The sequence below is a fragment of the Dama dama genome, chromosome 1 (genome assembly GCF_033118175.1).
Source record: "Dama dama isolate Ldn47 chromosome 1, ASM3311817v1, whole genome shotgun sequence".
NCBI lineage: Eukaryota > Metazoa > Chordata > Mammalia > Artiodactyla > Cervidae > Dama > Dama dama.
Genome location: NC_083681.1, coordinates 50720977 through 50734054, shown reverse-complemented (window position 1 = coordinate 50734054; position 13078 = coordinate 50720977). Strand labels below are relative to the sequence as shown.

General features: G+C 48.6%; 1 pseudogene; it reads right to left on the bottom strand.

The window, feature by feature from the left end:
• Window positions 1-342: 342 nt before the first annotated feature.
• LOC133061198 (ecto-ADP-ribosyltransferase 5-like) lies at window positions 343-4001 on the bottom strand (annotated as a pseudogene).
• Window positions 4002-13078: the final 9077 nt, after the last annotated feature.

The following is a 13078-nucleotide window of genomic DNA, read 5'->3' as shown; positions in this document are numbered from 1 at the left end:
GGAACTGAGGCTGGGAGACAGGGGTCCTGGTTTGAAAACAACCTCCCTGACCTTCAGCAAGTTGCTTCCTTCCTTGGCTCTGCATTCCTTGTCAGACAAATGGGCGAGGAAGCCATCTGTCCCCCTTCCTGCCTTCCTGGCTGTTGTGAGGAACCTCTCTGTCTATTAAAGTATCTGGGGTTGCAGGCTATGGGGTGTGACAAGGGTCTGCACCCGGACCATGTCTAAAAGTGATCAAGAAGTCATTCATTTGAGTCCCTGAGTCCCTGAGTCCCATAAGACCAAAGCAGGGCAGATAGTCCAGTCTCATGAAACAAAGCAGTCATGAAATTTGATGTCACCATACTGCAGCACTGTTTAATGGAGTAGCTATCACAGCTCTATCCTTGCTTGTTCCCAGGACTCCCCACCATATAGAGGGGCTCCCTCCACCCTACCATGGCCTCAGATCCCCGGACATCCTGGTTGGAGACATGGCTGCTAGGTCTGGGTCTGAAACCATCTTGTTGCTTCTCCAGGCTCTTTGAAGCCTCCCTTCTTCATCTGGAGGTCACATGTTCCCAGGACTCCTAAGTGGCAGGCATTGAATGTTCAGTGCCCAGCTCCTAAGAGCTGGAACCCCCAAGAGGCCAAGAGCAGGGTCTTCCAGGAGAGCAGAGGAAAGGCCCTTTGGAGAGTGAGTCTGCCTGCCCGCCTGCTAGAGAGAGAAGAAAAGACAGTGAATGGTCAGCAGGGCCAGTGGGGAGTCAAACAGTCGAGGTAGGGACCCGAGGGTGACTCACTTGGTACAGACTCACAGCTCAGCCTCTTCTTCTCTGCAAAAGACACCACAGTGAGGCCTCCAAGTAGACAGACCCTCACACCACAAACTTCCCTTCCCACCAGGCCCTGGCAAGGCCACTCCTCATCACAATCCACCTTTCCCTTCTGCCAAATACACTTCTGACTTCCCTTCCTCCTCCCTGCAAGAAAGCTTCCCCGTTTGCCTTTCCATCCCTGCCCCATCTTGGCCCAGTCACTCTGTCCTGCCTCAGTACTGGGGAATAGCACATATGTGTCCCATCAACTCACTATGCCCACGGCCTCCTGAGATCTGAAGCTGCACTCCTGCCACTTTCCTCTGCTTATTGCCCTCCTTAACGTTTTGGTCTATTAGACTGTGTAGCAGAAGGAAAAATTTGAGAACATTTAGAGAAGCATCTGAGAATATCACATGTGCAGAAAACACTTATCCGACTATCTCTGAGCTGGCAGAACCTGAGTCACAGAGAAAAATATCTCCAACTAGCTTCTGGCCCTCAACTTCCTCATTAATGACGTGGGTCTCTTGAAGGCCTTGGGGACTGAAATCAACTGGGGACCTCCTGGCAGTCCTGCTTCCCTCATGCATGACTCACCACCCAGATAGGCGCAGTTAAAGTGGCTACACATCTGATCACTGCTGGAGAGAGTCACCAGGCTTTTGTTTCCTTCCTTAGAGAAACTCGTCACCTCGAAGACTTCATGTGGGGGGATCAGCACCTCACGCTCTTTAGGAAAGACAGACAGGGCCTGGATTGGGGCCCCAAAGCAAGTCCTTAGCGAGAAGAAGGTGGCATTACCAAATCTGCGGGCCACTGCCTCATCCAGGGAGCTGGAGGCAAACTGGCCCAAGCGGATAGAGTCTCCCACATTCTTGGGTTCAAAGCGAATGGTGCCCACGCCACGGAACACTGCCTGCCCGGGTTCCCTGCTGCAGCCCCCACCGCCCCGCAGCAGCTGCAGGGCCCGGGTCAGGTAGAAATGCAGGGCCTTGAAAGGGAAGTGGTTCATGTAGGATTCCCAGGAGCCACCACCAGTCCGCACAGCCTGGTTCAGCTCCCGGTACAAAGTGTTGGATGAGTTGGTGTAGACCATGATGGCGATTCCGTGCTGGCTTCTGAAGCCAGGAGGCAGAATGAGCCCTGGACGTTTTTGCTCCCAGGCCTTCTGGGCTGTCTCCCAGGACTCCCGCAGCAGGGCATGGTTGGCCATCTCCTTCTCTAACAGAAGCACTGCTTTCTCCTCCATCTCCTCCGAGCAGCCCACATAGGCATCATCAAATGTATCTGGAGCCAGGCTCAGGTTCTGGATGGAAATATTCTGCAATAATAGAGAAAAGGAAGAGAGGAGCCACACAGGAAAACATATAAGTTCAGGGTACTGGACAGAGGTCCTGGTGGAAGATCAGTTTAGAAACACAGAATCTCAGTCTGGGACTTCACTGGCAGTCCAGTGCTTAAAACTCTGGGCTTCCTATTCAGGAGGCACAGGTTCAATCCCTGGTCAGGGAACTAAGATTGGCTGCACTGTGGGACCAAAAAAACTCCCACCCCCCAAGTGCCCGCAAATCTCATTTCTATGCCCAAAATAGGGTGTGAAATTTGCCAAGAGCTCCAAAATGTAAATAACAGGCCCTGGAGTCAGTCAAGTATGGGTTAATTCCTGAATTCACCACTTACTGCTTGTGAGATCTTGGGCAAGTCTCAACTTTTCTGGGCTCAAGTTTTCCCGCAATACACTGAGGATACTTGCAACCTCATAGGGTTATTGTCAGGACTGCGTATAGATCCTCACTGTGTACTAAGAGGAGTCATCTATCATTAGGTTCCTGCACTTGGTGGGACATGGGGCTGGATGACCTCCAAACACCTTGCTGGCTCTGAGACTCACTGTGCAGATGACATACAAATATACAATCAATCTCCAATGACCTAACCCCATGCCCAGCCTCTGACTCTTTCCCTCTCCCACACAGGTGTGTAGACACCACACCAGGTCCCTGTCAGCTCTGAGACTCAGTCCTCTCCTGCTCTAGAAGCCTGCATCCTCCAACCTGGGGTGGGAGTGGGGAGGAGGTCAAGCCCTGGTCTGGGAGAGGCTGCAGGAGAGTCATACACAGGTAACCCTAAGGAGAGTGTGTAGGCTGGGCCATGGTGGGAGATGGGAAGTGAGAGGAGAAAGCTGGAGGCTGTCCCGAGGGAGGAGGGTATGAAGGAAGGAGGGTCACAGGAGGACCAGTGAGTGGAGGTGGGGTTCTGGGAGATGGAATGGGAACTTGGGGCTCCCTGCAGTGACCTTGAGAGGAAGAGGGTTCAGAGGATGACATCCTAGAGAAGCATTCCTGGGAGGGATCTTTGAGGAGTCAAGGCAATGGGTTCCCCCGAAGTGTTCCTTATGTGGCAGCAGATAGTTCCCCCCTGTTACCTGCCAGGGGACAGATGGGTGGACACCGCTGCCGAGGGTGTGGAGGCTGAGGCAGCTGAGGGCGATCAGCAGAGCTGCCAACATTATTCCTCAGAGACACTTGTTGAGATCCAGTTGAGGGTGGGACCAGCGACGGTCCAGGCTTGGCTTCGATGGGCTGGGGGACAGAGATTTGGCCCGGCAGGGCCTGGGCGGGGCCAAGGGCGGGTTTAAGTGAGTGGGTGGGGCTTGGGTTTTAGCATCCACCGCCTTCACCCCTGCACAATCTCAGTCTGCTCCCCTCCTCCCGGCTGCCGGAGTGCTCAGCACCTTTTTGCCCCGGGGGTGATATAGGCGGATGGGTAATTTGGCTCCGCTTGGAAAGAGGAGGAGACGGGAGTCAAGGACCCACCTGGAGGTGGCGAAGACCCAGACCGAGAAAAAGCACTTAAGTTTCCGGGCAGCGGGGGCTGAAGTCTACGCGGGCGCAACGATGTCCCCTGTCCCCGGAGTCCCGCAGATCAAGAAAGTCCGCGGCTAAGTATAGCACTGGTGGCGGTAACCCGACACCTCTCTTCCACAACGACACCGGGTTGGGGGAGCGGAACTGAGAGCTGTAACTCCCCTTCCCAGTGACTGCGCAGTCTTTCTCGAGGACCTTCTTTGTCTTCTAGCAAGACCAGGGCTAGAGAAGGGGAATTTTGAGACGTGGTCTCTCCCTCGGGAGGGCCCTCACCGCTATGGCCGGGCCTCCCCACCAGTAGGTGGAGGGGACCAAAAGGTTTCCTCCCGCTGAGAGGTCACCACTTGTGCACTCGTTGATTTGCATACAATTTGCATATGGCCAACTGTTGGGTGATGTGTACTCCAGCATCTGAGCGGTCTCCACCCCTCTCCTTTCTCTTTACACCCCTTCCCTTCCGTAAGCCTTGCCCAGATGCAGGGCTCTCTCCCTCACATCCTCAGGGGCCAGCCTTGCCCTTCCCCAGACCCTCTGTGCTCTGACCTCTCAGACGCAGGTGACCCCATGTTTATAAACACTAACCTTTCCCCTCACCTTCCTGGGCTTGCCTATAAATACCCAACTCTGTGTTTTGGATGTCCCCTGGGAGGTAATGGAAGAAGGGACCAGTGAGGAATCAGTCAGCAGCTCTGGGAAGAACTTTCTAGCAGCATGAACCTCTGGGGGTGGCAGGGTTCCTCCTCCAGAGTGCCCAGAGGACCTAGGGGTCCAGAAACCAGGATTAAAGGGATGTGCTGCTACCTGCTGTGTCTGAGATGAGCATAAAATGTTAGCTTTATCCCAGGGCCTTGTCCTGGTCTGGCTCATTAATTCAGCCCAATCTTTGTTCCCTCATCTACTCAGGTTGCAGCCAAATAAAGAATTTCCTTTGCCTAGAACACTGCTTCCTCCAGAAATCCTTTCTGTAGACTAAAAAGGAAGACAAACTGTGTCCAGGGTTGAGGGAGGAGGGTGAAAAGAGGGGCATCCCAAGGGGTTCCCTGGTCGATTATGATTTAGGCCTAGGGATTATGATTTAGGTATTCACTGTGGTGGCCCTGTTCAGTCCCTGGTTAGGGAACTGAGATCCCACAAACCAGAACATAAACAAAATAGAAGAGCGGCAGTTCAAAAAACCAGACTGCTTGTTGGCAAACACAGCAAATCAAGACAAGTTCTTTCTTCCCCTTCCAATGAGACTGGTATCAGGAGACCTTCTGCTGTTTTACATTATTGTGAAAAACATCATCTCACCTACATATCCTGATGCCACTCCCTCTAGAGGGTCCTGAGCACTGACAGTTGCTGGAACAGAAGATACTATACTGTCTGGAACAACTAGGCATGAAGGGATGGACGCTTCCTCTGACAAGATCTGCTGGTATCAGTATTTTGTCCTCTCTCTATCCTCTGGCTTTGGGAATTGCTTCTCCCATTGAGAGACCTGTCTTCAAGAAAGGCTTCAAGAGATGGAGTCAAATCTAGTAATTGAACAGTGGTCTGGAGTGAAGCAGACAGTCCTCCAAGATCACATGGTCAATTAACGCTGGAGTTGGGACCCAGACTCTCTACTCTGGGACTCTCTTCTTGCTCCTCAGGTGAGTCTCCATGCTCTCCTGAAAGGATCAATAAAGAGCTACTCCCTGAGGCCAGGGGTTTTGAATGCAGGACCAAACCCAGTGGGGAAGCTGTTGTTCCAGCCTGGATCCTTGATTTCTCTCTGGATTCAGAGATTCCTTTTTTCATGGGAAGAGCTCTGGTCCAATCACCTGGGGCAGAGGTTAGTGTTCTGAGACATCCAGAAATAGATGGGGAGTTCAATTCAGTCACTCAGTCATGCTTAAGTCTTTGTGACCGCATGGACTGCAGCATGCCGGCTCCCTGTCCATTACCAACTCCCAGAACCTGCTCAAACTCATGTGCATCAAGTCGATGATGCCATCCAACTATCTCATCCTCTGTCATCCCCTTCTCTTCCGACCTTCAGTCTTTCCCAGCATCAGGGTCTTTTTCAATGAGTCAGTTGTTCGAATCAGGTAACCAAAGTATCAGAACTTCAGCTTCAGCATCAATCATTCCAATGAATATTCAGGATTGATTACCTTTACAATTGACTGGTTTGATCTCTTTGCAGTTCAAGGGACTCTCAAGAGTCTTCTCCAATACCACAGTTCAAAAGCATAAATTCTTCAGCACTCAGCTTTCCTTATGGTCCATTGCTCACATCCATACATGACTACTGGAAAAACCATAGCTTTGACTAGACAGATCTTTGTCAGTAAAGTAATGTCTCTGCTTTTTAATATGGTGTCTTGGTAGGTCACAGCTTTTCCTCTAAGGAGCACGTGTCTTTGAATTTCATGGCTGCAGTTACTATCTGCAGTGATTTTGGAACCCAAGAAAATAAAGTCTGTCACTGTTTTCATTGTTTCCCCATCTGTTTGCCATGAAGTGATGGGACTGGATGCCATGATCTTAGTTTTTTGAATGTTGAGTTTTAAGCCAGCTTTTTCACTCCCCTCTTTCACTTTCATCAAGAAGCTCTTTAGTTCCTCTTCACTTTGTGCCATAGGGTGGTGTCATCTGCATATCTGAGGTTATTATATAGATGGGGAAGTGTCACATTTTTGAGCAGCTGTATGGGAGAGGTACAAGGGGTGTGGGATTTGATGATAAAGAAGAGAAACCCGGCCTCCTTCTCCCCTGGTGGTTGTCATTAGAGACCAGCTTTCCTGCCCTGGAGAAACTCTCGGTAAGGGGCACACCAACCTCCTCCTGGGCACTGGGCATGGAAAACAGTTTCTGAAATGGAAAGTCTGGGTGTTAATGGTAGAGTCACAGCAATCATTAGGAAAAGTTTCAGGAAAACTTTTATCTGTTTTTCAGGACACTATAACAAAATACCACAGACTGGGTAAATTTTCAACAAATACTTATTTTTAACAGTTCTGGAGACTGAAAGTTTGAGACCTGAGTGCTAGCCTGGTCAGATGAAGGCCTTTTCCTGGTTCATAGCCAGCACCTCCCCACTGGATCCTCACAGGTTGGAAGCTGCTGGGGAGCCCTGTGGAGTCTCTTTTATAAGAACAGCAATCCCAATCACGAGGGCTTATGAACTAATAACCTCCCAAAGGCCCCACCTTCTAATACATGACACCAGGCATTAGAGTTCCAGCATATGAATGTTGGGGAGACTACTTCACATTATATGGAGAGGTTTAGGATACTTAGGGAAGTTTCAGGCCATTGGGAAATTTAGGGATTTCTGGGGAAGAATTTGGAGCCACATCCCCAGTATGAAATGTTCATCACAGGCCTGGATGAGGGGAAACTGAGAAGAGAAGTTTCCTGAGCAGGATGAAGGAAGGACAGAAGGGCAGCAGCTGGGAGATGAAAACAGGGGTACCCCAGAGAGTTCCCTGGTGGCCTAGTGGTTAGGATTTTATGCTTTTAATGCCAAGTTCAGTTCAGTTCAGTCGCTCAGTTGTGTCCAACTCTTTGCAACTCCATGAACCGCAGCACGCCAGGCCTCCCTGTCCATCACCAACTCCCGGAGTCCACCCAAACCCATGTCCATTGAGTCGGTGATGCCATCCAACCATCTCATCCTCTGTCATCCTCTTCTCCTCCTGCCCTCAATCTTTCCCAGCATCAGGGTCTTTTCAAATGAGTCAGCTCTTCACATCAGGTGGCCAAGTATTGGAGTTTCAGCTTCAACATCAGTCCTACCAATGAACAGCCAGGACTGATCTCCTTTAGGATGGACTGGTTGGATCTCCTTGCAGTCCAAGGGACTCTCAAGAGTCTTCTCCAACATCACAGTTCAAAAGCATCAATTCTTCAGCACTCAGCTTTCTTTATAGTCCAACTCTCACATCCATACATGACCACTGGAAAAACCATAGCCTTGACTAGACGGACCTTTGTGGACAAAGTAATGTCTCTGCTTTTTAATATGCTGTCTAGGATGATCATAACTTTCTTTCCAAGAAGTAAGCATCTTTTAATTTCATGTCTGCAATTACCATCTGCAGTGGTTTTGGAGCCCAGAAAAATAAAGTCAGCCAAGGCCCAGGTTTAATCCCTGGTTGGGGAACTAAATACCACATACAACAGCACATGGCTGAGAAAAAAAGAAGAAAAAGAGTGGCAGTCTAAAAAATTCAGTTTGCTAGTCAGACAAACACAGCAAACCAAGACAAGTTCTTTTGTCCTCTTCCAGTGAGACTGGCCTCCCGAAGCGCTCCAAGAGTAGAAATCAGAAGTTGCTCTGCTGTTCTCCATTATTGTGAAAAACAGCATCTGACCTACATATCCCGATGCCTCTCTCTCTAGAGGGTCCTGAGTGCTGACTGTTGCTGGAACAGAAGATACTATACTGTCGGGAAGATACTAGGCCTGCAGGGACAGAACACAGGACCAGATTCACTGGTCTCATGGTTTGGAGTATTTAATGGTAGAGTCATAGAAATCATGGAAAAGTTTCAGGGAGCCTTTTATCTTTATCCGTTCAGGGTGCTATAACAAAATACCACACATTAGATAACTTATCAGCAACAGAGATTTATTTCCAACAATTCAGGAAGCTCAAAATCTCCAATCTATGTCCCATTGGTCAGTGTTCATCAGTCATGAACACTTTTCCTGGTTCATAGCCAACACCTCCTCACTGGGTTCTCACAGGTGGAAGCTACTAGGGAGCTCTGTGGGGTCTCTTTTATAAGAACAGCAATCCCAATCATGAGGGCTTATGAACTAATAATCTCCCAAAGGCTCCACCTTTTAATACCTGACACCAGGCATTAGAGTTCCAGCATATGAATGTTGGGGAGACTACTTCACATTATATGAAGATGTTTGGGATACTTAGGGAGGTTTCAGGTTTCCATTTCCCAATGGAAATTTGGGGATTTCCTGGGTAGGATTTGGAGCCACATCCCCAGTATGGAATGTCCATCACAGGCCTGGATGAGGGGAAACTGAGAAGAGAAGTTTCCTGAGCAGGATGAAGGAAGGACAGAAGGGCAGCAGCTGGGAGATGAAAACAGGGGTATCCTAGAGTGTTCCCTGGTGGCCTAGTGGTAACGAATTTGTGCTTTTAATGCCAAGGCCCAGGTTTAACATGTGGTTGGGGAACTAAATGCCACATACAATAGCGCATGGCCGAGAAAAAAAAGAAGAAAAGAGTGTCAGTCTCAAAAATTCAGATTGCTAGTCAGGCAAACACAGTAAATCAAGACAACTTCCTTTGCCTCTTCCAGTGAGACTGGCCTCCCAAAGCGCTCCAAGAGTAGAAATCAGAAGTCACTCTGCTGTTCTCCATTATTGTGAAAAACAGCATCTCACCTACATATCCTGATGCCTCTCTCCCCAGAGGGTCCTGCGCACTGACAGTTGCTGGAACAGAAGAGACTTACTGTCTGGACAGCTAGGCCCACAGGAACAGAACACATGATCAGATCCACTGGTCTCATTCTTTGAGGTCTTAATGGTAGAGTCAGAGAAATCAATGGAAAAGTTTCAGGGAGCCTTTTATCTTTATCTGTTTATGGTGCTGTAACAAAATACCACACATTAGATAACTTATCAGCAAAAGAGATTTATTTCCAATGGTTTATGAGTCTCAAAGTCCCCGATCTATGTCCCATCAGTCAGATGAGGACACTTTTCCTGGTTAATAACCCACACCTTCTCACTGGGTTCTCACAGGTGGAAGCTGCTAGGGAGCTCTGTGGGGTTTCTTTTAAAAGAACAGCAATCCCAGTCATGAGGGCTCATGAACTAATGGTCTCCCAAAGGCCTCACCATCTAATGACATTACATCAGGTATTAGAGTTCCAGCATATGAATTTCAGGGAGACACATTGAGACTATTGCATATTTGATGGAGAACTTTGGGATCCTTAGGGAGGTTTGAGGCCATTGGGAATTTTGGGGATTTCTAGGGAGGGAATTGGAGTCCCATCCCCAGTAGGAAAGTTCATCATCGGCCTGAATGAGGGGAAACCAATGAGAGGTGCTGTGAGCAGGATGACAGGAAGGACAGAAGGGCAGCAGCTGAGAGAAAAACAGGGGTTGCCTTCAGCTTCCTGGCTGCCCTGGCCCCCACACCATTGCCCCCAAACTCATCACTAAGCCATCAATCCACCTGTTCTGCAGGGGTCTCCATTATTAGCGACACCCAGAAAACCTCTCAGACTTACAGCAAACATGCCAGGAGGCCTCATGTTTGCCTGGCCTTGGGCTGAGCCCTGGGGACACAGAATGGGTCATACCTGGTCCTGCCCTCAAGGAACTCACAGGCCAGGAAGGGGAGGCAGACTTGGAAGGGAGCACAGTATGATTAGCACAGTGACAGAAGAAAGCACAGGGTGATTCAGGAGACCAGAGGAGTGGGAGGGCTTCCTGGAGGAGGTGGCCACTGAGCTACTCCTTGAAAAGAGGGTACCAGGAGAAGGGCAGCCCCAGCACGTGGAGGGAAGCAGCAGTGCTTCATCTGGGACTTTGTGCTGTGCCATCCATGTGAGGCAAGGATGGCAGGGCATGAGGCTGAAGAGATGTGGGGCTGAAGAGGTCGGGGATGGCCAGGTCTCAGAGGGCTTCAAATGCCAGGGCCAGGAGGTTGGACTCTGTCCTGAAGGTAAGAAGGGAAGTTTTGTTTCATTCTATTGCCTTTTTTTTTCTTTCTTTCTTGATGTGTTCTTATCCCTTCCCTCATTTTCCATCTCTGTATATGGAGATATTTCTCCCAGTCAGGTTTGGCACAGCGGGTTCTGAAGCAGGTGAGGAACATGATCAGCTGTGCTTCAGACTCATTGTTCTCCCTGCTCAAGGGAAGCGTGGAGTTGCAGGGGCAACAGTGAAGGAAGGGACCCAGGGAGGAGGCAGGGGTTGACTGAGCCTTGGTGGGAGAGGCAGCAATGCGTAAAGGGAAAGACCATTGAAAATGGACCCATACTGTGCACACATTAGTTGGCAACTAATTTACTGTTTGATAAATAACTGAATGAATGAAAACCCAAGTAACTATCTAGGATGACTGGATGAATAACAGGATAGTAGATTACATGAGACTCTTCTGGTGCCGAGTGGATGGATGAAGTCACCTCGAACTGGATGAAGTCCAAAGAGAAATTCATCACAAGGATCCCAGGGTCTTTCTTGGTACCCAAAGGCCAGAAGTGAAGTCTCTAAATACCCAAGGATGTGTCTCGCTCTGCCTGTGTGTTGGCGTCAAGCAGCTCTCTTTGCTCCTCAACCCTCCCTGCCTCTCTCCCTGGAACCTCTTCTCTCCCTGACTTCAGTACACCTGTGACTCTCAAATGTCTCTTGCTGTCCATTATGCTCCCTCTCAGACATCCGCCCCTGGAGAGTCCACATGTGCCAACCTACCCCCACCCCCAAACTTACTCAATGTTTTTTTATTGAATACCTACTATGTGTTGTTATAAGCAAGGTGAGCTTACAATTCTACTCTGCTTTCATCTGTATTTCCAACTTAGAGCATGAGAACCTTGTTTTCCTTGAGTGTTTTCTTGAGTGTTTCCAAGAGTGTCTGCCTTGATTTCCCCCCATTCTCATCCCCTAAACCCTAAGACATCAAGTCCAATCAATTCTACCTAGTAACAATGGGCACACTCTCACTGCCAATACCTTAGTCTGGCCACATGATTCAGTGTCCTCAGTCTGACTTCACTGTCCTCCTGTCCTGAAATCTTTTATTGCTATGCTTCTGCAGGGCAGAGACGGGAGCAGCAACAGGGCAATGGAGAGGCAGTGAGAGATACAGTTGGCTTCGAGTTTTCACTACATGACCATTTTGCTGTGGGCCACAAAATCTCAGGGGGATGCAACATTTATTGTCATGCTCCTGGGTCTTCAGGTTGACTGTAAATGGGCTAAAGTGAACTTGGATGGGTAGCTCAGCTTCAGGCTGCCAAGCTGCATCAGCCGGGTGCCTCCTCATTGTGGGCTGGGCCCAGGTCTGCTCCTCTGGTGTCCAGGCAGGAGAAACGGTTCTGGGCTATGTTGTGATGGTCTCTGACCCAAAAAGAAGACCTCTCTGTTGGTTTGGCCTCCCCCAAGCGGAATTAGAGATAGGACTTGGGTGTAGTGAGCTTTATAAAGTGGTCTCAGGAAGTACAAGTGAAGGAGTGCAAAGTGAGACCAAGAAGAGAGAAAATGGAAAGCCCCCAGTGAACCCTTGGACTGGATTTTCCACAAGAAGGTCTATTATAGAAGATTAGGGTTTTTGTTAGATTCCAAAAGACTACAACAATTCAAATAGTTTTTTGCTGCTGTATACTCTACCCATTAACATTCTCTCCTGAGATTAGGAAGTGGTACCTCATGCTTTACACCCCACTCAGATGCCATTTTCAATTCTACCTACTCTGTAACTCCTCTGGGCAGCTTATCACTTAAACACACTCATGGTGCAAATGTGTTTCCATCAGGCTCTTTGGCTTCTTGTAACATGCATCACAGCTACTTCAAATTCCTCACTCCAGCTCTGTCTCCACCTTAAAAGGGCTTAAACGGCAGGGATATGAGTTTTATTTTTGTTTGTATTCATAGTTTTACCCTCATCTCCTTGCACGTTATAGGATGCTTAAGAATTTTTAGGGGCTTCCCTGTTGGCTCAGTCGTAAAAAATACACCTGCCAATGGAGGAGATGCAAGTTTGACCCCTGATCCAAGAAGATCCCAGATCCCTGATCTGGTCAGATTCCACCATATATGGGATTGCATGTGGTGCACATGGAGCAACTAAGCCCATGCATCGCAGCTACTGAAGCCCTAGTGCCCTAGATCCTGCGCTTGCAACAAGAAAAGCCACTGCAGTGAGAAACCTGAGGACTGCAAGTAGAGAGTAGCCCCTGCTCACCACAACAAGAGAAAAGCCCGTGTAGCAATGAAGACCCAGCACCACCAAACATAAATAAATAAATAAATAAATAATTTATTAAAAAAAAAGAATTTTCTGTTGAATGAATGAGTAGGCAGGTTTAGAGTGAGGTTAGATAAGTTTGTCTGGGACTGCTGTTTACTCCATTGTCCAGAGAAGCTCACACTTCAATTTAAACTGCGAATTGGCAGTGACAGGATCTTAGATTTGGAGACTGATAAAATTATAACCATGGAACATTTGTGTGTCCTAGGTCATTGATTTATCAAAACTTAGACCCCACTTAGAGTCAGAGGAGATTAGGCAGCAGGGATGCTTAACCTGAGTGAGATTGGGGTGGGTGCACGTCCAACCTGAAATTTGTGTAAAATCTTTATGAAGGCACATCGATCCATTTTTTGAAAAGAAGTTTCAGCTTTCATCATATTTCCAAAGATAAAAAATCACTAACTATATTATGGTCT